The sequence below is a fragment of the Dasypus novemcinctus genome, chromosome 15, assembly GCF_030445035.2.
Source record: "Dasypus novemcinctus isolate mDasNov1 chromosome 15, mDasNov1.1.hap2, whole genome shotgun sequence".
Classification (NCBI taxonomy): Eukaryota; Metazoa; Chordata; class Mammalia; order Cingulata; family Dasypodidae; genus Dasypus; species Dasypus novemcinctus.
This window is the reverse complement of record NC_080687.1, coordinates 65,906,456-65,920,298: the sequence shown is the minus strand read 5'-3', so window position 1 is coordinate 65,920,298 and position 13,843 is coordinate 65,906,456.

Here is a 13,843-nt window from a genome sequence, read left to right as displayed (position 1 = left end):
TTGCTAAGTTCTCTGCAACTTTAAAACATGGATCACCTTTCCTCTAATTTCCAATAATAGTTTCATCATTTACTTCTAAGACATCATAAAAAGTCTCTTTAGCATTCATATTGTTATCAAATCAACAGTCTCTTCAAAGCATTCCAGGCCTTTTCCATCAAGCATCTCACAATTTCTCCAAAAAAATACCCCTTACCCATTTATAAAACTTTTCCAGCATTTTGGTAATTGCAAAAGCACTATCCCACTCTCGGTACCAAATTCCGTATTAGTCAGCCAAAGGGGTGCTGATGCAAAATACCAGAAATTGGTTGGTTTTTATAAAAGGTATTTATTTGGGGTAGGAGCTTACAGATACCAGGCCATAAAGCATAAATTACTTCCCTCACCAAAGTCTGTTTGGAGCAAGATGACTGCTGACGTCTGCAAGGCTTCAGGCATCCTGGGTTCCTATGTTCCTGGGGCTTGCTTTTTTCTGGGTTCAAGTTTCCTTTCTTCCTGGGTCTGGCTTCTGAAAGAGAAGCTCTGTGAGCTTACTTCCTGGGGCTCCAGCTTAAGTCTTCAGCTTCAAACTCCAATATCAAAACTCCAACATCAGAAAAACCTCAAGTCTGTTCTTTGTCATGCTTTTTATCTGTCCCCAAGGGGGACAAGGAGGACAAGTCTCCACCAAGGAGTGGGGACTCAACACCCTAATCATAACTCAGTCATGCCCACATACAGATCAGATTACAAGCATAATCCAATATTTATTTTTTGAATTCATAACCATATTAAACTGCTACAACATGAAATAAAAGGGGTATTTAAAATGTTTCCAAAGTATTTTAAGAGGACAAAAGCATATTAAAATTGATCAGGACAATTTGAAAATAAATAAGTTTTTGACATGAAAATGTTAAATTTGAAATTAACTCAATAATATCAGTGTACTCAGAAACTAATCGAGGACCTCCAGGAAGATGGCATTAAAGTAGGTAGACAAAGCTCAACTCTCTCACAATGAACAACAGAGGAAGGGCAAAGAGCTACCTGAGGGGACTGCTTTAAGGATCTGTAGAACAGGATAATACTATGAATCATCCAGGAGTGAGTGAGGCAGAGAGGCAAAGAGGCCAAAGGAATACCATGAGTTACTCCGTTGCGAATGGCACATATACCTCACCCTCAAGGCAAAGAACCTTGGTAAAACCTTTGATTCACTGCAGCCAACTGAGTGGGAAAGAATGTTCCCTGGGAGGAAGAGTGGTCTGACAGAGGGTGGAGAGTGGTTGTTTCCAGTGAGTTTGGCCAGCTGAGTCCCCTTTGAATCTCAAAAGAGACTTTAGCCAGCACTGAAGTGGTCCCAGGGAGAGACAAGGGGAGATCCGATCAGTCAGGGTGTCACATCAGCTGCCCTGGGAGAGAGGGGAGCTATGTTAATAAGGGGTCAGAGAAGGCACCTAACCAGCCCAGCTCTGTCAAACTGTTAGAAACCAACTCATCTTAGGGAATGGAGATTGGAAGAGCCAGATAAGCTTTCAGAAGTCTACTTAACCCATGGAGTGGGTGTAGCTCAGTGTAGGAACTCCATCTTGCATATATGGGGTCCCTTGTTTTCTCCTAAAGAAGGGATCCAGAGAGTGATCCACCAGTTTATCCAGCATCTAGATGGCACCTTATGACAGGGAACTAACAGACTGAGATTTTTTTGGTTTTAGTTTTTTTTTAATGTTATTTTTTATTTTTTTAAAAAAATTCTTTATTTTATTCCCTAAACCAGGTACCTCACTTGTGGAAGACAGGCTTCAGGGTGATTAATTGATGAGCACTGGCAGCCTGAGATGGCCTCAGAGACCTAAGATGGAAGCCTATTTTTCTTGGTTTGTCTCTTTGTGTGTGTGTGTGTGTGTTTGTTTTTTTGCTTGTCCTTTCCTTTTCTTTGTTTCCTTTTATCTTTTATTTACTTTTTTCTACTTAATTTCTTTTCTTTCTTTCATTTTTCCAGCTGTCCCAGTCTAATGAACAAACTAAAACACAGGAGATGCAGAATGTGAAACAACTTATTAAGGATGTCCAAACAAATAACATGAATACACTAAATGAAGTAAAGAAAGAGTTAAAGGATATTAACCAGACACTGGGGGAACATACTGAAGAAATCATGAACATACATAAAAAGACAAGGATTGGTTGCTGTAACCTTAAACAACATATACCAATGTTTTTCATGTTTTTAAAACTTTATATAAATATATGCTATCATTCTTTAAAAAAAAAAAAGACAAGGAACTGATGGTGATGAATGGCACAATGCAAGAAATAAAAAATGTGCTGGGAGCACATAACAGTAGACTTGAACAGGCAGAGGAAAGAATCAGTGATGTCAAGGACCCACTGATTGTCTAAGAGTATATTGTTTAACTTCCATATCTTTGTGCCTAACCTGGTTCTCTGCCCCTTACTGATTTCCAGCTTCATTTCATTGTGGGTGGAGAAATTACTCTGTATAATTTCAAATCTTCTGAATTCATTGAGAGTTATTCTGGGGCCTAGCATGTGGTCTATACATGTAATACTTGAGACAAAATTTGGAAAAATTAAATGGAGAAAGAGATTCCTCAATAATTATAGTGGGGAACTTTAATATACCATTATCACCATTAGACAGAATTTCTCAATAGAGGATCAATAAAGAAACAGAGACCTTGAAAAATATGTCAGAGGATGTAGATCTAGTAGACATATACAGTACATTAAACCCCAGTACAGAAGGATATACATTCTTTTTCAGTGCACATGAATCATCTCCAGAATAGACTATATGCTAGGCCACAGAACAACTCTCAATGAATTAAAAAAGACTGAAAATATACAACGTAATTTCTCTAACCAGAATGAATGAAGCTGGAAATCAGTAAGGGATAGAGAACCAGATTAGAAACAAAGACGTGGAAGTTAAACAACACACTCTTAGACAACCAGTGGGCCAAGAAGGATATTGCAGAAGAAATCACTACCTTGAAATGAATGAAAGTGAAAACACAATGCATCAAAACCTATGGGATACAGCAAAAGCAGTGCTGAAAGGGAAATTTATAGCCATAAATGCCTATCTTAAAAAAGAAAGAGCTAAAAGCAAAGATCTAAAAGAACAACTAACTAATCCTAAAGCACGTAGAAAGAAGGAAGTAACAAAGGCTAGAGCTGAGCTAAACGAAATTAAAAATAAGAAAACACTAGAAGAAATTAACAAAATGAAAAGCTGATTCATTGAAAAGATTAATAAAATCGACAAATCATTAGCTAGACTAACAAAGAAAAAAAGAAAGAAGATGCAAATACATAAAATAAGAAACAAGGAAGAAATTATAAACACTGATCCCATAAGAAAAAAAAAAGAGTATCATAATGGGATACTTGGAATAATTGTATGCTAACAAGATGGATAGCTTAGATGAAATGAACAAATTTCTAGAAATACACAAGCAGTCTACAATGATGAAAGAAGAAATTGATGAACTCAACAGACCACTCACAAACAATGAGATTGAATTAGTCATCAAAAATCTCCCAACTGAGAAGAGTCCAAGATGAGAAGGCTACACAGGTGAATTCTACCAATCATCCTGGAAAAACCAACAACAATCCTGCTTACACTCTTCCAAAAAATACAAGTGGAAGGAACATTGCCAAATGCATTCTTTGATGCCCACCAGCACCACCCTAATACTAAAGCCACAAAAAGGTGCTACAAGAAAGGAAAACTACAGACCAATGTCTTAATGAAGCTGGATGCTAAAATCCTCAAGAAAATACTTTCTAATCATGTTCAACAACACATCCAATGAGTTATACACCATGACCAAGTGGGTTTCATCCCTGGCAGGCACGGATGTCTCAAAATAAGAAAATCAACCAATGAAATACACCACATAACAGACCGAAAGGAAAAAAATTTCACATGATCATCTCTATTAATGCAGAAAAAGCATTTGACAAAATACACCACCCTTTCCTTTTAAAGACACTTCAAAATATAGGAATAGAAGGAAACTTCCTCAACATGATAAAAGATACATACAAAAAAACCACAGTTAACATCCCATTCAGTGGTGAAATGCTGAAAGCTTTCCCTCTAAGATCTGGAACAAGACAAGGATGCTCGCTGTCGTTGCTCTTATTTAACATTGTGTTGGAAATACTTACTTGGGCACTTAGGCAAGAAAAAGATATACAATACATCCAAATTGGAAAGGAAGAACTAAAAATTTCACTATTTACAGATGACATGATCCTATACTTAGAAAGCCCCAAGAAATCTACAACAAAGCTTCCAGAGCTAATAAATGAGCTCAGTAAAGTGGCAGGATATAAGATCAAAACACAAAAATCAGTAGCATTTTTGTACACCAATAATGAGCAACCTGAGGAGAAAATCAAGAAAAAAAAATTCCATTTACAATAACAACTAAAAGAATCAATACCTAGGAATAAATTTATAAAGGATTTGTTCACAGAAAACTATACGAAATTGTTAAAGGAAATCAAAGAAGGCCTAAATAAATGGAATAGTCTATGCTCATGGATTAAAGACCAAACATTATTAAGATGTCTACCCAAATTGATTTACAGATTTAACTCTATCCTAATAAAAATAACAATAGCATTTTGTACTGAATTGGAAAAACTAATTATGAAATTTATTTGGAAGGGCAAGGGGCCCTGAATAGCCAAAGACAAATTGAAAAAGAAAAACTAAATTGGAGGACTCACATTATGTGCTTTTAAAACATAATACAAACTTATAGTGGTCAAAACTACATGGTATTGGCACAAAGATAGACATACTGACCAGTGAAACAGAATTGAGAGTTCTGATATAGATTCTTGTATATATGGTCAACTGATAATATCAAAGCCACCAAGCCCACTCAACTGGGAGAGAATGGCATTTTCACCAAATGGTACTTAGAGAACCAGATATCCATATCCAAAAGAATGAAAGAGGATCATCATCTCATACCCTATACAAAAATTAACTCAACATGGATCAAATCTAAATATAAAACTCAAGACCATAAAGCTACTAGAAGACAATTTAGGAAAGCATCTATGGGATCTTGTAGTAGGAAATGGTTTCATAAACTTCACACCCAAAGTGCAAACAATAAAAAAAAAAAATAGATAAATGGAACCTTCTCAAAATTTAAAACTTTTGCCCTTCAAAGAAGTTTTCAAGAAAGTGAAAAGGCAGCCTACACAATGGAGAAAATATTTGGTAACCATCTATCTGATAAGGACCTAATACCCAGCATGTATAAAGAAATCCTATATCTTGAAAATGAAAAGACAAACAACCCATTTTAAAAATGGGCAAGAGATTTGAAGAGACACTTCTCCAAAGAAGAAATAAAAATGGCTAAAAAGCACATGAAAAGATACTCAACATCACTAACTATTAGAGAAATGCAAATCAAAACTACAATGCAATGTCATCTTACAGTATTACACTTGTGGCTATTAAAAAGAACAGGATTACAAGTGTTGGAGAGGATGTGGAGGAAAGGGAACATTAATCCACTGCTGGTGGGAATGTAAAACAGTGCAGCATTGTGCAGAACCATTTGGCAGTTCCACAGGAAGCTAACTATAAAACAGCCATGTGATCCAGCAATCCCACTGCTGGATATATACACATAAGAATTGAAAGCAGGATTATGAACAGGTATATGCACACCAATGTTCATAGTGGCATTATTCACTATTGTCAAAAGTTGGAAGCAACACAAATGTCTATCAATAAATGAATGATAAGCAAACTGTGGTATATACATACAATGGAATATTACTCAGCTGTAAGAAGGAAGGCAGTACAGTATACAGGATAACATAGATGAATCTTGAGGACCATATTGAGTGAAATAAGCCAGTCATTGAAGGACAAATATTACATGACATTACTGATAATGACTTAACCAAATTGAGCAGACTCACAGAGCTAGAGTCTGAAAGGTAGGTAAATAGGAAGAGAATAGAGGGTAATGAGCCAATGCCCACATGGGCAAAATCTATAAAAAGGTAGAAGGGTGTAGTTGGGCAGTGGATGGGCATGAGAGTGGTGCAGTGAAGTGATAAGTTTTGGTGGAGCTCGTCTGTGAGGGGGAGTAGGATGGGGGGTTGGGTTGGACTGTCCACGGACCTGGGGGGAGGGTTGTAGGAAGGAGCAGGTCTGTGGTTAAAACTACAATGGTGGGAATGTCCTTTTGTCAAATATGTAAGGGGAGGATTTACTTATGTATGGCATTGGATTTGGGGGGTATATGTGGAATATGGCGCACTTGAAGCATGCCTCTGTGGAATATGTAAGTGTTCATCTTGTCATAGTGTGTTATCTCAGTGGGTGGAGACCCACACAATAAACATGAAAATATTAAACTCCCATCCTGAGGAGTCCTGTTATGTTCTCATTTAGAGGGACAAAAATCTCTCGAGAACATAGGTAGTGCCTAATAAAAGAAAACAGACTAATAGGTCAAGCCATCAGTATTATTGCAAGTAACTATAAATCCTGTTGTTCAAAAATTGAAACTTAATGGTTACCATAGGATCTGAATGGAGAGGGAGGGAAGAATAGAATAGATGGAACACGGGGCATTTTGAGGGCATTAGAATTGTTCTGCATGATCTTGCAATGATGGATTCAGGCCATTTTAAATTTTGTCAAACTTATTAAAGTGTATGGTCCAAAATGTAAACCGTAATGTAAACCACTGACCATGTTTAGCAGCGATGCTTCAATATTTGTGCATCAATTGTAACAAATGTATCATCCACATGTAAAATGTTATGAATAGGGGAGAGTGGAAGAGGGGAAGAATGTTGGGTATATGGGAATCCCCTATATTTTCTATATGACTTTTCTGTAACCTAAAGCTTCTTTGAAGGCAAAATTTAAAAAATAAGACACTGGGGAAACATATGGAGAAGTTGTCACTGTACAAACAAGACAACAGATCTTACTGGAATAGAAGCTCTTATAAAAATTCATGAAGAGATTGCACAGTGGAAATATTAATTTTATTTCATTTTATTTCATTGTCAAAAAGTATAAATAGATGAAAGATACAATGAATAAAAATTTTTATTTCAAATTTTTTATTTTTGTATTTTTTGTATTTATTTGTCATAATATTTTAAAAATTATTACTATTTTATTTTCTTACTAAATTTATTTGGCTATTTTCTTGGCTATGTTTTTGGAGAGGTTTTGGGTCACAGAAGGGTCACAACTGATGCAGGAGAGGGTCACTGGTGTTGGGTGTCAGTGATGGGGGAAGGTGTGGGGAGGTGTGTCCCTGGGGTATACCTCTAAGGAATATGAGATATGTTCAAGTGTTCATGGGGCATTGTTTCATTGGGTGGAGATTCATACAATAACTGAAAGACTATTGAATTCCCATTCTAGGGAATCCTGCTACCTTCTCTAATAGAATGGCAAGAATTTTCTGAGTACATGGGCAATGTCTAGTGAAGGAAGACAGATCATTACTCCAGGCCCTTGATATTGATGATTGTACTTATGAACTCTTTCTTGTGAAATTGAAACTTAGCCTAGTATTATATATTGCCTAAGAGTTACCTCCTGAAACCCTCCTTGTTGCGCAGATGTGGCCTTTCTCTAAGGCAAACTAGCACATAAATGCTATACCTCCCACCCCGCACCCTACCCCCAGTGTGGGCATTATTCCTGGGGATGAGTCTCCCTGGCACCAAGGGGTTATTACCAAGTGCCAACTAACAATGCATCTGGAAAAATACTTTGACCAAAAAGGGGAAATACTAAAAATGAGTTTTTATGCCTATGAGATTTCAAAGTGAGTCAGGAGGTCATACCAGAAGTCAGGCCCATACACACATATCTCAGCAGGATCTCATCGACTGCCACAGTAAACAGTGCCTCAAATAGTAGGGCTCCTGAGGTCTCTAGAGACCTCTAGACACTATAAGAGCAGGGCAGGCAAGTTCAGGAATTTGGTACCCAATCACTGGGGCTTACTTTGGAATTTATGCTTCACAGTGCAACAGAGTTAGATTCATTTACAGTTTCCCTACACATGGCTCTTCTCCCCTTTTATTTGAACCTATAATTAGCACTATAGTTGTTAAATTTATATCCAGAGGCTTAAATCTTTGGTCTGTTCATGTGTTGAGTCCTGAATCTCAGCAGAGTTGCAACATTTATTTTCTAGTTCATTGGACTCACCCAGGAAAACTAACAAGGAAATGATGGTGGACAACACCCATCCCAAGAAACAGAGAGTGTCTACAACTTCAAGCAAAATAGTTCTATCCATCCACCCCATGGTGGATCTAAGGCCCTCTCAGTTAGAAACAGAGTGGGCATCACCATCCCCAAATCCTCAAGACGGGGGAATTAACAATGAACTAAAGTAAGCTTATTATTCTATTATAGACTTCTTTTTTTTTTTAAAGATTTATTTTTTATTTTTTTATTTTTAAAATTTATTTCTCTCCCCTTCTCCTGCCACCTCCCTCGCGCCCCTCCAGTTGTCTGCTCTCTGTGTCCATGTGCTGTGTGTTCTTCTGTGACCGCTTCTGTCCTTATCAGCTGCACCGGGAATCGGTGTTTCTTTTAGTTGCGTCATCTTGCTGAGACTTCTTATTCTAGCAATGGAAGAATTTTCATCACTGATATAAAGGCAGTGGTCATCAGAGGTTCTGAGGGGAGGGAGAGGGAAGAATAATTTTAACATGGGGGCATTTTCGGGACATTAGAATTGTCCTGCGTGACATTAGAATTGTCCTGCGTGACATTGCAATGATGGATACAGGCCATTAAATATTTCGTCATAACCTATAGAATTGTGTGGGGCAGAGTGTAAACTATAGTCCAAGTCAATAATAATGCTTCAATATGTGTTCATCAATTGTAACAAATGTACCACACTAGTAAAATATGTTGTTATTGTGGGAAAGTTTAGGTGGGGGAAAGGATGGGGCATATGGAATCCCCTATATTTTTCATGTAACATTTATGTAATCTAAAGCTTCTTTAAAAATTAAAAAATAATTTAAAGAGAAACTAATTGAGAAAATATAGTATATATTCAATGAACTGTCTTTTAAGAAAAGGGAAATAGTTGCTGAATCAATATGCAAGTCCAATGTGAAATCAACTTGAGTCAGGTACCTGGCCCAAGCCCCGAGCCCCTACTCCAAATGGGGGGCCATAATGGTGCTTGAGTCTCCTATTATCTTTATCAATTGAGCATCTCTTCCCTTAGTGCTTAGTTAATTTGGTAAATGGCCACGGATCCAAATGTGGAAAGATTAGGAAAATAATTGTGTTAGGGCTCTTAATAAAGGGGACTCAGCATCCACTTCAATCATTGCTTTCTGAGTCATAAAACTAACTCAGACTTCAAAATGGGAGAGGGGCCCTGATTTTCCATTGAAGCAGCTGATTTAATCTGTCTTCTTGCCAGCTCTCAATTTTTTAGTGTATTATATAAGTCAAAAAACATCCTACTTGACTGCCCATCTCTGTCACCCCTAGGAAAACCACAGACTATTGGCTATCACCATAGATCCCTGCCCTTCCAGTCATTCAGTTGCCATTCTGGCCTTCAGGTTATTTGTAGTAATTTTATAGTAATTATATCTTCCTTGCCTATATTGGTTAATTGTCACAACCTGGCCTCTGCCATTTTTTAATCTTCATCCCTGTTGCTACTAAAGAACCAAACAGCATGACATGATCTAGTACACTCAACTCTAGTCCTTACATGTTAAAGAAACATCTTCCTACTAATGCATTCCTTCTTGAGTCATTGAGTTGGTGGAGGGAGTCTTTGGGTCTGCTGAGGGGACATATTCAGGTGGCTGGTTTTCTGATATCATGTCATAAATCCATTTTTAAATTGTCATTTCCTGAGACTTCTGATTCTTTCTCAACCCTTTACCAGGGCATCTTGTATACATCTACTTAATTTTTGATAGGCCAGAGCATGTCCAAGCATCTGAATAGTATAAGGATCACTTGCCAGGTGTAAACCCTAAGTCATGAGGGAATACACCATGTCAAACAATTTCTGCTGCTTCACTACCCTCAAGATCCACTCTCATGTGTATTTCTGAAATTCCTATGGGTATAGGTCTTATAATTTTGGAGGTATATTTTCTACTTCCTTCCAGAGAAGGGTTAATATTTGCCTGTTTGGATTATGCTAAGACCTAACCCTGCCTTAGAATCTGCAGCTCAAGATTTTCATGTGTATTCACTAAATGTCACCGTGCCAACTCTGAAATACACTCTTTATCTGTTAGATGTCTAAATTTAACATAGAAGGCCTGTGAAGTCTGTATAGTCCTCTTTGTCACTCTGTAACCCTTACAGTTAAATCCAGGCCTGGTTTTCATCACTATCTGTTCAGTGGCTGTATGAGATAAGGGCATTTTAAACACTGGCATACAGATCCTGTGATTTGCACAGTATGTCTTAGTTGATAATTGGTTAGTTTGAGTCTGTTTTCTTTTCACCAGGCTTCTAAAGCAGATAACAAAGTCCACCAACTCCACAATCCTTATAATTACCATTGTCCTCATATCTTTCAAGTGGCACTGCTACTGCCTACATCTCCACCTGCATTTCATATGTATCCACCAGGGCGAGTCCAAGTACTTGTAATGTTAGTGCATGTCTTATCACCATTCCACCTATTTTCATCGATGGCATTGCCAGAATTTCAAGCTGAGTGTCTGTTTTTAGGATGACTTGAGCTCCCAAATATTATATCCTGGATTCTCCTCCACCTCAGAAAGCAAAGCCTAAGAAACAGACTTATACATAGTTTTTGTTATAAGATGGAAAGAATGGAAGTGAGGCAGCCAATAAGGACACCTCATCAAGCTGGTCACTGCTGTGGGCAGAAAGTTCTTCAGTATTGGCCTCTAAGGGATGAAAAAGAGGGAGCATTTACTTTCTAGCTCCTATCCCCAACTGGCCAAAGCCTGCTGATCACACTTCCATACATATGAAAACATGTCGTGAGTATATGCTGGCATCTCACACTAGGCATAGGAGAAGCTCTGGGGAAGAAAGCAAGTGATACGTAGTTCAGATGAGATGAGACATACTCAAGTTACACCAGTGGAGATCTGGTTTCCACAGCAATAGCTGGAGGAAAAGATAGGCCAAACCAGTATCAGGCAGACTGCAAGGATGGTTTAATGCATTTATCTAAACTTCTTTTTTAAAAAGATTTATTTATTTATTTATTTATTTATTTATTTATTTCCCCTTCCCCTCCCCCACCCCAGTTGTCTGTTCTCTGTGTCTATTTGCTGTGTCTCCTTTGTCCGCTTCTGTTGTTGTCAGCGGCACGGGAATCTGTGTCTCTTTTTGTTGCGTCATCTTGTGTCAGCTCTCTGTGTGGGCGGCACCATTCCTGGGCAGGCTTTACTTTCTTTCACGCTGGGCCACTCTCCTTATGGGGCGCACCCCTTGCGCGTGGGGCTCCCCTACACTGGGAACACCTCTGCGTGGTATGGCACTCCTTGCGCACATCAGCACTGCGCATGAGCCAGCTCCACACGGGTCAAGGAGGCCCAGGGTTTGAACCGTGGACCTCCCATGTGGTAGATAGACGCCCTATCCACTGTGCCAAGTCCACCGCCTATCTAAACTTTTAAGACATACTTATTTTGTACATTGGATCTGATAATTCCACAGTTCTTGCTGGCCAAATTTTGTATTCTGTATTTTGTTTTGCTACTGACTTTCATTGATGATAAATTATTACATCACGAGCTTAGTAATGTTAAATTGTGTGCTCATATTTCTTGAAGCTATATACATAATAAATTTAACTTTGAGGACTATTTTTTAAAAATGTCTCCCCAGAGGAGATAGTGGTTCTACTCTACCAAATTTCTGTGTGTACTGTTAGCTAGGGGTGACAATAAACCAAATTTTTTACTTGAGATTTTTTTTAGACAGACAAATTCCATCACTTTCAGATCAAATCCTATGTGAGTGTGAGCTTATAACTAGAAAGTCTTGGGACGTTTTTATTTCCTTTTTTAGCTTGACTCAGAACCGAGGTCACAATGGGCAAATAGTCATATTCACAGTTCGCCTACTGTGAACAGGTTTGTCTAGTTGTCCTCTGTGTCACTCTTGGGAGGTGCCAGTTTTGGGGAATCTCCATTTTGTCATCCATCCCTCCTCCAACCCCACATCTTGTCTCTTGACCCCACAACACCTTGGCCAGTCCAGACTCTAAGTCCAAGGGTTGTCAGACTCCTTTAAGGAGAACACAGTTTCCAGAGATCAATTATCTGTCTGGATATGTGCTTTTTCATCATTTCTATCCCAATTATTTCCTTAACTTGTCTAACATCTTAGTCCCATTTTAAAATTTTTAAAAATATGCCATGTATGCTGCACAAGGAGGTATTTAATGTACCATACTGTCAAAACAGAAATCTTTAGAACCTGAATATCTTTACCTGAACAACTCATTAGAACTTTATAAACTTCATCTAAAACTTCATTCATCCTTTTTCTCCACAGACCTGCCCATCTTCCTGTATTCTTTATCTACCTCAGTGGTACCTCTATCCATTTACTCACTCAAGAATTTCAGAGGCTATTTTCTGTCTTTACACCAGATTTTCACACCAATTTTTATTACTTAGTTTGCCCCCACTCTACTTTTCACCCACATTGCCACTACTGCTTTAATTCAAGTGTTTGTTATTTTTCTTCTGGATTACTAAAATATCCTAATAACTAGCCATCCTGTTTTCATTTGCTTTCTAAGTTATTCTGGAGGTTGTTACAATACTGATACTTCTAACACTCAGTCTAGCCATTTCACTTTGCAAGATTCTTCCGTCACTCTTCATCCTGTAGAATGCTGTCTACACACCTTAGCATCCTATAGAATGCTGTCTACAAGGTCTCACCTCACCCCTGGACTTGAATGGCCGTGCTCTGCACTTGGCCTGGTCTGTCCTTCCCTAACTCCATGTCTACCTTGTGCACTCTTAATCATCCTATGAATCCTTCTCCTGTGGCCTCCATAGGCATTCCTCTCTCAGAGATCACATAATGTCTTTAGAATATCTGTATTTTAGTCCTTTCCATATGTTTAAAAATGTGGACACCAAGCACCTTTATTTTTGTATACTCAGTAAGCAGGAGAATCATGGTCTGTGGTATATTCAATAAATATCTGGTGTATTCAACATATATTTGTTAAATGAATACACGAGTGACTGAATATTCATTAGGATTTACATTTCCTCTGAGATTTAATGCTAAACAAGGTAGGATATTGTTAATATTGAAAAGGGAGAGATAAATAATACAAGTTTGTCTAAAATAAAATATACTAAAAATACCTCTGTATCCTCTATGTTCAACTTTTATTCAAATGTTGTACATTTCATATGTTTATTTAAATATAATCATATTAAATTTTCATTGTAAAAAAAAGATTATCTGATGATAGCTTTTGTTTCTTGAAAATGATTATCCAGTGTATTTTTCAGAAATTACAACTCATACTACCTAATAGAAACACTCTGAATAGAATGTTTTTTCATTTCTGTAAATTTATATTGTTTCATACGGAGCAGAAGCAAGCAATAATGTTCTAGTGTTACTTTAATGTATCACGACATTAAATGCTTCATTCTGATTTCACAATGCAACTTACGAATATGCAAAAAGGAATATTCAAGATGATTTCTGCATTAAAATAATGTCAAAGTGCTTGTATTTTGTAATATGGATAATGAGATTAAGCAATAATAAAAATATATGAGGTATTAA